This window comes from Heterodontus francisci, chromosome 7 (assembly GCF_036365525.1).
Source record: "Heterodontus francisci isolate sHetFra1 chromosome 7, sHetFra1.hap1, whole genome shotgun sequence".
In the NCBI taxonomy this organism is placed as follows: domain Eukaryota; kingdom Metazoa; phylum Chordata; class Chondrichthyes; order Heterodontiformes; family Heterodontidae; genus Heterodontus; species Heterodontus francisci.
Window position 1 is genome coordinate 86,135,315 of NC_090377.1, and position 12,004 is coordinate 86,147,318.

A 12,004-nucleotide genomic window follows, 5' to 3' on the forward strand; every position below is an offset into this window, starting at 1 on the left:
GTCTCAAGTTCACTTTCAGTGCAACCATAGATGAGAATGTCATTGCTGATTTTCAGCATGCTGTCAAGTCATTGCAGTTTCGATTGAATTATGTGCTGAAATACCTCAGCTGCTAAGTTGACTCAAGTTGTATCGCAAGAGCCCGATGTGAGTGAAGAATATAGTAAGATATCTTGATTTTTCTGCAAGCTTGATTTGATGGTACCCTGCATTGCGGTCAAATTTAGCAAAACGTTTGGCACCATTCACTTTCTCTATGATATCATCAAATGTCAGTGTCAAATGTCTTTCTTGCATTGTTTGGTTTGGTGAACGCATAGTGGTGCAGATTCAGATCTTGTTCTCGCTCTTGGGTTTTTTAACAACTTGTATGGGTGAGACACAAGGGGTGGGTTCATCCTTAACATTCTCAGTGATATCAAGGTCAAGCAAGCACTGAAGTTTCTTTGTCTGCTTTCTGACATGGAAAGGTATTCACTATGTTGACACATGACTGGACTCACCTTGGGATCGACACACAGCTTGCATGTAGCACCCTTCAGTTTGCTGATACCCATGAAGCTGAGGGCATACAGTTCAAGAATATTGGTCATTATGCATAGAACTGCATATTAGGAGTGCAGATCTGTTGCTGTGTGGAAACTGATGAATGTGTCACTTTCTACAGATATGACATAGAATACAGCACTCGTTCTGGTGTCTTTGAATGCGACTGACATTTCAAAAGTCTGAAGAACTTTCAGTGGTTTATTACAGTTGTAGGGGAAGATTTTTGTATTCCCTGGTTTGCCAAGGATGGGCAGTCCTGAGGTTTGTTGAATGTTTTATCTCCAATGACATTGACAGATGCTCCTGCATCTGAGAGCATCTACTTTCGAGCAGTCAATGGTCACTATTAAATGTAACTGGTTGCTGTGTCCAGTAGAGAGTATATTCAGGGTCATCTTTCTCTACATTGGCCCTTTGGTGTGGTATGTGTATGTGGCACCCTTTTGGTAGTATTGGTCTTAACAGTTGATTTTGCTGATGAGCAGCAAATGTGAGCAAAACGGTTGAGTTTCCCACAAGTGAAAGAGTGGAAATGCACTCAGTATATTCAACAGCATTGTGGGCACTGTGTACACCGTGGCATTGTGGGCACTGTGTACACCGCCTCATTGTAGGTACTGTGTATGGCAGACACAGCAGCATTGTGGGTACTGTGTACGCCATGACATTGTGGGTACTGTATACAGCAGACTCAGCAGCATTGTGGGTACTGTGTGCACCACGGTATTGTGGGTACTGTGTACGGCAGACACAGCAGCTGGAAGGGAACATACCACCTGACCATTAACTATACAGCTCTGAATCAAGTAACACCCCAAGAACACCCTATAGTCACATATCCAGCGACCATAGTTAACAGCCTGGACCCCGACCACAAGGTATTCACTGTACTGGACATAGCGAACGGGTTCTGGGTGATACCACTGGCATGGGAATCACAGGACACATTTGCCTTTACCATGAAGGACAGGCAGTATACGTGGACACGGGTACCCCAGGGATTCCACAACAGCCCGGCAATATTTCAACGGATTTTGAGTGGGAATTTAGAATCCCTTGATCTGGATAAGTACGACAGCACCATATTCCAGTATGTGGATGACCTCCTGATAGCATCCGAAACTAGAAAAGGGCATATGGGAGCTCTAGTGGAAGTATTGGAAACATTGCAGGAGGCGGGATTTAAGTAAATCTGAAGAAAGCACAGGTAGGGAAGGAAAGATTACAATACTTGGGCTACAACGTTTCACAGGGTAAGAAGGAGATGACTCTGGAACAGAAGGATGCGATCCAGGATATGCCTCGACCCACAACAGTAAGGGCTTTAAGGAAGTTCTCTGGACTATTTAACTACTGTAGTAACTTTATCTGCGACTATGCGCTGACGGACCAACCCATACAGGACCTCCTAAAGGGGGGAAAAGTAGCACAGGAAAGTCTAGAGTGGACAAGGGAACATGATAGGGCTTATGGGGCCTTGAAACGGGCCCTGGTCTCAGCCCCGGCATTGGGATTGCCCAACTCAAAGTGCCCCTTCCACATTTACTGCAACCATGAGGGATAGTTTTACTGCGATAGTCATCGCCCTGGAGCGCAGGGATAAACAGCAGCCAGTAGCATACTACTCTACAAGACAGAACTCAGTAGCCGCCGGTTTACCATGATGTGTAGTGACTCTAGACTGTGTGGCATGGGCAGTCAGGACTGGCGAGCCTGTGGTAATGCTAGGGTACATAGTCCTACATACCTGACACACCCTGGTAGAACTACTGAATACAGGAAGACTGAGAACAGTCTCCAACGCCCAGAAAGGCAATGGGAGGCTGTCCTGTTATCTGGAGACAAGTCCATTAAGATTGTATGGGACACAGGAGCAAACCCCGCTGAGGGCTTGATCTCAGAAGGGGAGCCCCACGAATGTGCCAAAGAGGACTTGTACAAGACCCCAGAAGCAATAGGGGAAGACGCACTTAAGGAGGCAGACCTGGACATGCTTGTAGACGGATCCAGGAGGTATGTGGACGGGAGCACATGGACCGGGTGGGCAGTTGTAGGAGGGAGCGGAGAACTGATACTAGCGGGACGGTTAGACAGGGCTGAATCCGCCCAGGTGACAGAATTGGTCACTCTCACGGAGGCCCTGAGATACGCAGAAGGAAAGACTGTAAACGTGTACACCGACAGTGGGTATGCCTTCGGGGTAGTGCACGATTATATGGGGCCTGAGGAGAGAAAGGGCTTTTAATGCCTCATCGGGACAGCCTATTAAACACGAGTAGATAATATGGAATCTTATTGAAGCAGCCAAGTTACCGAAGGAGGCATCGGTTATTCAGTTAAAAGCTCACGAGAAGGTAGCTAATGAAATCCAGGAGGGGAACCGAAGAGCAGACGAGAAGGCAAAGAGAGTCGCTGACTCCGAGCTGAAGGTAAACGCTGCAGTGAACAATGCGGAAGACAATGACATCAGCCTACATGCCTACACGCCGGAGGTGGAGAAGGCAATGTGGGAGAGCAAGGGGGCGGCGCCCGGGCCAGTTGGTATCTGGTGGTATGATGAGAGGCTGGTGGCACCAGAATGCATCAACAAAATGCTATTTAACCTAGACCATGGGATCAGTCACGCGGGAAGGGAATCTATGATGCACTCCCTTGCCCAGGATTGGTGATGGCCGGGAATGGGGCGAGGCGTAGCAAAATACTGCCAGCAGTGTGTGATGTGCGCTCAGTACAATCCCAGGAAGCCGCTCAAGATCAGGCTGTCATACCAGCTTAGGCCGCGGGCTCCCTGGGAGAATGTAAAGATAGATTTTACGGGACCCCTGCTACCGTGTAAGGGGGAAACATATTGTCGGGGCAATTATAGACCAATTCACACAGTGAATGGAGGCATTCCCAACCCGGGACTGCACTGCTACTACCGTGGCACAAATAATGGCCGAGGGGGTCAGCCCCAGGTGGGGAGTCCTGGTGGAACTGGACTCTAACCAGGGGAGCACTTCCAGGGAAGGATCATTAGGAAACCTGTAAACTGTTAGATATCAAGCAGAGATTCCACATACCCTACCATCCCCAGAGCTCGGGAATGGTGGAGGCATGAACAGGACCCTAAAGACAGCCCTAGCAAAAGCCACCAAGCCAACGGTCCTGATGAAATTGCGGGCAACCCCCAATCGGACTATAGGACTTACACCCGATGAGTTAATGACCTGGAGAGCCATGCGGCTCCCCGAGACTATCATCACGGGGGACAGGACTTGGGACCGTTGAGGGATAAGGTGCAGAGATATGTGAGGGAATTCTGTAAACAATTGAAAGATCTTAGGCAGGAGGCTAGAGATCAACAGCAGGCAAAGGATCAGGAACTAGAGCTGAACGTGTGAGACATGCCTGGGGAAAGGGACATGGTAATGGTCAAGGACCTACACCAGAAGCCGGGGTTTGCCCCACGTTGGATGGGGCCATACCCAATAATTATGACCATTGACACCTGTGCATATATAGAAATGAAAGGCAAAGGCCGATGGAAAGATTGGGCCCAATTGAAACGCGCTAACACCAGGGGCATGCAGAGCGCCCCGTAATCTTTGTTTTACAGGATGTGGGCCCCAGCATTTCTCCTGATAATCGCTGCAACTGCCAACGCGTCAACAGGAAATGACAAACCACATAGCATTCCATGTTGTAGCGGAGATTGATTCGGAGGAGGCCTTCCAGACGACGCCATCCAACCGGTAGAGATCCATGGCAATTTCCAGGGGTTGTGGGAGATCAGCGGAAGAAAATTCACAATAGTCAACGGCACTGTGGGACAATGGGTATGTATTGAATGCCCAAAGGGGTCCAAGTCCCGCGAGGTCGTCATGGAGGGGGTTTCGGTTTGGCCATACAATGACGACGACTATGAGTCGATGGGTTACCAACCCAATACTCACAACACCTTCATGTTCATCTGTTAGGGTGAAGACAAGGCAGAGCAGAATCAAATGCAGACCGCGTTACTTCGGAGGCGGGAGGCGCCAACCCCCACGCCTGGGTCACCGACAAGTACTCTAGACCCCACCCCAAACCCGTGGACATGCCCACCATAGGCCACTGGCCCAACTAATGGGCTGGTAATGCTATGTGAAAGGAGCGAATTATATGATTATGTACACCAATAGCTAATACTGGTTGTAATTGACCTGATGCAACTGACCCTCCCACAGGGGTGCAAGTGGCCCAAGATACGGGCGCTATACCAGAGAATGGTAGATAGAGAAGTGAGGGTGCAGCGGATGCCACTGGGACATATGACCACACCAAGAGGGGACGAGACCCATTCAACCGACACAAATGAAGCCTGGTGAATGATGTCGCCACTGGGTGGGCAGCAAGTACATCAACCATCAACTGATGCGGGCCAGAAGGGGACCACATTGGGAAGACAGACCATAGAGGAAATATTGGAGGGGGTAACCATTTTCGAGGGCCATGCCCATATCATTAACTCCCTGATAGACCGTATGGAGGAGCAAGGGAGAGAGGAACAAAGACTGCCGCATGCCATGCATATGGAGCATGGATAGTGGAGCAGGTCAGACACAACCTCAGGCAGATACAGGAACAACAAATCCCAGATTGGATTACTAGCACCCACCTAAGGGAAATGGCACAGCGTCCGGGCAATATGAATGGTTTCAGGCGCAAAGGTCTAACCAGAGTGTATCCTGTAATCCAAGGATGTGTTGCAGTAAATCTGACGATGGCAGAGCTAATACTGATGGTACTGGTGGTTCCAAATGATCAGGAAGCCTACCCACAATATGCAGTTGAAAACATTGGAGTAATAAGAGGAGACAAGTACATTCAGTACCACCACTATGACATTGACAGGAATGGGACCATGACTGGGGTGATATTGACGGGTTGTAGGAAGGCATATGCTCCCATCGCATTGGAAGGGGAGAGAGGGCATTGTGCGGGTTCAGCACAACGGCGAACTGTACCGTACAAGTCAGCAGCTCGAGGCATGAGCCCACACACGCGGCATATAGGGGAAAAGGGGAATACTGTGTGACTACTGCAGAAAAGAAGTACCTATATGGACCCTTAAGATGCCCAGTACCAAGCCCCAATTTCTGCCTATACCCGCAGGCTCCAACCACCATAGGGGAGGCCCATCTGGTCTACATACACAAGTGAGACGAGGCTCGTCTGCATGCCACGGACGACCTTGGAGGAGACCTTGACCAATAACTTTCCCCGACAGCACCACCATTGCCCAAACTGCCAGAGAGACCGAATGGCCTCCAGACAGAGGTAGAGCGGATGGCCAAGCGCAGGAGCTACAAGACATCTGGAAGGATGTAGATCATACCCTTAGCACAGACCCCTTGTACCAACAAATTTGGAATTGGGGGTTAAATGTAAACATCGGGCAATCCTGGCTTGTAAGCCATACAGAAGGGAGAGAAGAAGGCAGAAACTTAAAGACACTGTACATGAGTATAAAGAACTGTTAAGGGATCAGGAAATGCAAAGCCATAGCGTAATTTAGAGTAGCAAAACCAAAGCCCTGGACTGCCCTATCCAGCCGCCTGGCCAGTGGCATGGGGCAGGCAGTCCAGAACAGTGTTGGATAGTTAGTGTGGCCATCTTGGGTGGGTAATCGCCAAGGGCCAAAAGGGGGGACTGAAAAAGTAGAAATGCACTCAGTATATTCAGCAGCATTGTGGGTAGTGTACACAGCAGCATTGTGGGTATTGTGTACATAGCAGCATTGTGAGTATTGTGTACACAGCAGCATTGTGGATATTGTGTACACAGCAGCATTGTGGGTAATGTGTACACAGCAGCATTGTGAGTATTGTGTACACAGCAGCATTGTGGGTATTGTGTACACAGCAGCATTGTGGGTAATGTGTACACAGCAGCATTGTGGGTAATGTGTACACAGCAGCATTGTGGGTATTGTGTACGTGACTGTCAGCAAGTTGTGGTTTCAGCCTTTATCAACACTGATGTCTGAGAGACTGGCTGAGAAGAGCTGCAGCACTCTGGAATGTGCAGAGACTTATCCCTTGCAAGTAAAAATAAACGGTACACAGTTAACCTCTATCAGACAGTGTGGGGAGTCATTGAATTGATTTTAATTGATTCCCAACAACACCAGCAGCAGGGAATATTGTCTGGTGTGGATAAGTACCGCCACAGTGGAAGCATTGCTTGGACATATCATGATCCTGTTTGCAAGATTGTTGCCATTGCTTTGCAGGTGGTTGCCTGGCACAAAATTGTGAGAAACGAACATGACTTCAAGCCAGCCTGCACTACTTAAAGTCAGGCTGCACCTCTTAAAGGGGAGGTGTGTTACGATTACAGCAGGTACTGGCAGGCATTCTAAGACTGAGTTTGACCTGGGAAAGACACAAGAATGGCACAACATAGAAGCAAGTGTGCTCTGAGATTCTCCGACGCAGCATTGGAAACCTTGATGCAAGGGATGGACAGAATGAGATGGGGCCTTTATCCACAGAGGACCAGTAGGCACTCCAGACAGACACAGTGAAGACTGTGAGACCAGATAGCTATCGTAGTCAATGCTAGCAGTATAGTCCTGAGGACCTGGATAGCGTGCCACAAGAGGGTTAATGATTTCACACAAGTGGTCAACGTCTCTGAGCCACTAGTCTCACACACTGCTCAATTCACCACCCCCTCCATTTGCTCACCTTCCAGCAATCTCGATCAACTGCAACTCATACCTCACATTCATAGCTTCACCTCACCCTCACACAATTTGCAGTGCTATAAGCCTCACATCCACATTGCACAGCTTGCGAACACTGCCAGCTATTCAACCATGACAGGTATATCACCCAAACATATTGCACCATACTCACTGACACATTCTCCTTTCTCTTGCAGGACATGTGGTGCACAATTGCAGGCAGCAGCAGGTAACTGGCGGGGACAAGCACGACCACATGTCTTTACCCCCTTGCAGGAGACAGTGCTCATCATCATTGGTGTGGCCATGACTGATAGTCAGCAGTGGGCCTCAAACCATCAAAGATAACAGTATGCTGATACCTAACCCTCCTACTCACATCCCACTTCCTCCTCATCCCACAATCTTGTGTGATTTACCAGCTGCAGATAGTGTAAGGATGCACTGCTTTCCCCCACTGTAACCTTATATTTGTGCCTTTCTCCTTTCAGTTACCCAAGAACTGCCACCTGGCCAGGCAGTGGCAAGAATTAGAAGAGGAAGAAGACAGTGATGAAGAAGAAACACTGTCACTTGCTCACACTTGGAGGAACCAACTCAGATACTGACACTGCACGTACTTTAGTGGATAGCTTAGAAGCGGGATCTGCACATGGTATGAGTGGCTGCATCCTGGGCAGGGGGAAAGGATTGCACAGGTTACAGCTTACCGGAGGGTGAGGGTTTGCACACAAGTTCTGCTGCAGGGAACTCAGATGAGTACTTCTATGGGGTGACCCACAGAAAAAGGCTGATGGGCATGCACACTTAAAACTTAGTACATTGACAGGCCTGCAGAAAGCCTGTGGTCATTGTCAAAGAATATGGAGGAGTCCAGCACCAACCTTGCGCAGGAATTTTGTAGAGCTTGTGGGTCATCCTTTCCAGCATGGAAATGGTGACCAACTCTATGAGAATACTTGCTTACTCAACAATGATGCAGTATCTGAAGGCTGATGCTGCAGCTTTCATTGCAGCACGAGCAGAAGACTCACATTGTCTAAGTGTTGCAGTGGAAGCTCAGATTGAAGTCATGCAAGCACAGATTAGTGCCATGTAGGATCAGATTGCTTCCATCATGGCTGCGGTTACCAGTTGTTACGACCAGGTAAGAAAGGGGTCTAGGGGTTCCCTCTTAACCTTTGCCTGGTTTGACCATAACAGGGTTTAATTTTTAAAAGCATCGTGGTTTTAGATCCCTTGTTCCTTGTTCACTGCTCACAATTATAAGGCCAAGAAATCAATCAGATAGGTTTTCTTAGATTTAAACAAGAAAGGTGGAAGTTTATTAACCTTAAACTCTAATTCAGTTGACGACTACGAAAATGTGACACGACCATGCTAGCATGCATACGCGATAAAACACGTGCAGATAGAGACAGAAGAGTAGAAAGAATAAAGGAGAAAAGTTTGAGGCAAAAGCTGGGATTTATTTACGGTCCTTTGAGTTTGATGTAGAGCCTTTGATTGCTGGTAAGTCTGCCGTTTCGTTGGGGCCCAATGCATGCTTTAAAATTTGTTTCGATGTAGGAGTCTTTTCTCTCTTGAGGTTTAAGTGACTTCAGTGGATCCAGAGATTCGTGAGAGAGAGAGAGAGAGCTAGCCAGGAGAGAGGCTCTCTTCTTCCAAGTTCAGTTGCAATCTGAACCAAACTGTGCTGTGAGCAGTTCAAACAAAACCTGGGCCAGCAGTTTAGTCATGTGACTAGCTGTTTTAACAAACTCCTGCATTTGTGGATTCTCCATCTTAGCAGACACCTTGGAATGTTGGCTTTCTTACACATTCAATGTCTGATGATTAAAATCCATTTGGGTTAATTGGATCAGGGAGCTGTTCTTTTGTATCCAGGCACTGTCTCTTAGTATGCAAATATTTCCAGCCATGACTGATCTCTTTAAACAAGTCATCTCTTCCTTCCAGCAACAGTTAAAAATTAATGTTCATATGACAAAATTAATATGTTTCATTCTTGGCAGGTGCAGTCTTCATGACACAGTGCTCTAAGGGGCTTGCAGGGCATTTCGGGTGTCCAGAAATCTATGCGTCAGTAAGTTACTGAGATTGCTGACACGCCAGCCTGGGGAGAGTGGCAGAGGCTCTGTGGAGAAGGAATCTACTGTCCTCTCTCAGGATGACAGAATTTGTCCTCCCACTGCTACCACTCTGTGGTGCCCTTGCTGTTGCTTGTCAGCCAGCCAGTCCAGACTGCTGTCACCCATGCCAAGTTAGTGCAATTTGAAGCCGGGCCTTCTAGGACCAGAGCTGCTCGACGGCAGCCTCCAAGGCCATCTGCAGTCTCTCCCACTGGAATTCAGCAGCCTTCGGTCAGCTATGCTACAGCCACTGGGGTAGCACTGCATAGGAGCACTAGGATAGGCTAAGGCACTGGCAAAAAAGGCACTAATGGAATGCACATAGGTGATTAGTTGACTTTTGTATGGAATATTGGATGTTTTGTTTGATAATATTTGTTTGGAATGATTGTTTTTGTGTTGGTTTTTATTTCAGCATTGTGGCCAAGAGGAAGCTGTGATGCTCGGTAACAAAAAATTAGATGTGGGACTCTTGGTGAATGTGGAATTGGGGTTGTGTTCACTGGTACCACAGTAGGATGTGTTGATCACAGACAGCACAGACAAAAAGGGGATGTGTTTGTTGCCTCTTCCTTATCCTCCTCCTTCCCTTCAGCTTCTCACCATATATCTGATGGCAAGGGCTATGCCCTCATGATATTGAGGCTGTGCAGAATGCAGCACATCCATGACAAATCATGAGACCTGCTCTGGTAAATACTGCAGGACTCCTCCAGAGCGGTCCAGGCAGTGGAAGTGTTGCTTAAGTACCACAATGGTCTGCTTAATAATATTTCATGTGGCAGCATGGGTCTTGTTAAATATATGCTGTCTATATGTGTATGGCCTGTGCACTGGAGTCATAAGCTAGGTCATGAGCAGATAGCCCTTGTCACCCAGATGACAACCCCGGTCTCTCATGGTGGCTCAAATGCTGATGATACAGCAGACTGGTGCAGAATAAAGACATCATAACTCTGCCAGGATACCGGGCATTGGCAGGCATGATGCATTGAGTATGCTCGCACACCAGCTGGCCATTGAGGGAGGGGAACCCTCCGCAGTTGTAGTGCATCCCTGAAATTACTTGTGGTGCACACAACGCAACATGTGTGCAGTCAATCGCACCCAGCACCAAGGGGAAGCCCACTATCCTGGCGAAGCAGAAAACACGCTCCACCTGCTTCTCTCCGGAAAGGAAAAATGCAATGTATTCCCCTCTCTTTACAAATAGAGCCTCAGTGAACCCCCATATACAGCAATGGCTTATGAACTGCAAGATATTGGAGCTATCACCTGCTCTAGTACAAAAGGAGCCCAGCCTGAATAAGTTGAAGATCACGGTCACTTTTACAGCCAATGGCATTGCCGTTCTCACCTTGCTCGGTGACTGCAGGTCTGCCTGCAACAGGTGGCAGATTTCATTTAACACCTCCTTAGTGAAACAGAGACATCACACACACCGTTCCTGGCTTAGGCTGTGGTAAGGGAATTGCTCCCTGAAGACCTGGGTGCATATGGCCTCCTGCCGAGAGCCCTTCTCCACCACCTCCTCCTCTCTCTTCAAATCCCTTGTCTTCCTCTGTACCGCTTCTGTTCATTCTCCCTGTGATGCTGCAGGACAAGGGGGATAGAAACTGCAATGCCCATGGCTGGGAACAAGTGATCTTAACAGAACGATTGAAGTGAGAATCATGGTCCTCAACATGTGCCACACCACTCCCTGTAGACTTCACCAACTTTAAGTCGCAATACAACCCTTAAGCACTTGTGACTAACTCAGCAGCAGCCAGTAGAAATCAATATGCAGTTAACCTCAAAGTGGTTGATGATCCCTTTAAATAGTGCTGGTGGGGAAATCTTTCTTGCTGCTGAGCACATGTTCAGTTGTGTGGGTTAAGAAAGAGCATTAGCTGAAGCATTGAGGTCAAAAATGGCACCACTAATGTTAAATCAGCATTACACATTGACTGTAACAATCTTCCTACTCTGTATACCTCCAGCACATGGTCCCAGCACCCGGACTAACGAGCTACTAAAAATGGAGTCTGACACAACCCGCACGAAAATAGCATCCATAGCGCCGAACATACGGACATTACACAACTGAATTTTGTGGTTGTGTTTTTTAATGATGCATTTAATATAGGTACAAGTTACCCTTTCTTCAATGTCATTTTTTATGATTATGCATATTTAGAGAGCCAGTATCGCTATTCTCTGAAGTTCTGCTTAGCTGCATGGAATTTAAATTGAAACTGAAAATATCAGCATCTTGTCCTCAGGTCCTTACTGCTAGATATCATAAACAATTCCCCATCAGCCATCAGCCAAGAGAACAGGCCATCCTAGACTGGGTATTGTGTAATGAGAGAGAAATAATTGACAATATAGTTGTGCGAGACCCCTTGGGGATGAGCGACCATAATATGATAGAATTCTTCATCAAGATGGAGAGTGATGTAGTTGATTCTGAGACTAGGGTCCTGAATCTTAATAAAGGAAACTACGAAGGTATGAGGTGCAAGTTGGCTGTGATGGATTGGGAAATATTACTTAAAGGGATGACTGTGGATAGGCAATGGCAAACATTCAAAGGGCACATAGATGAACTGCAATAATTGTTTATTCC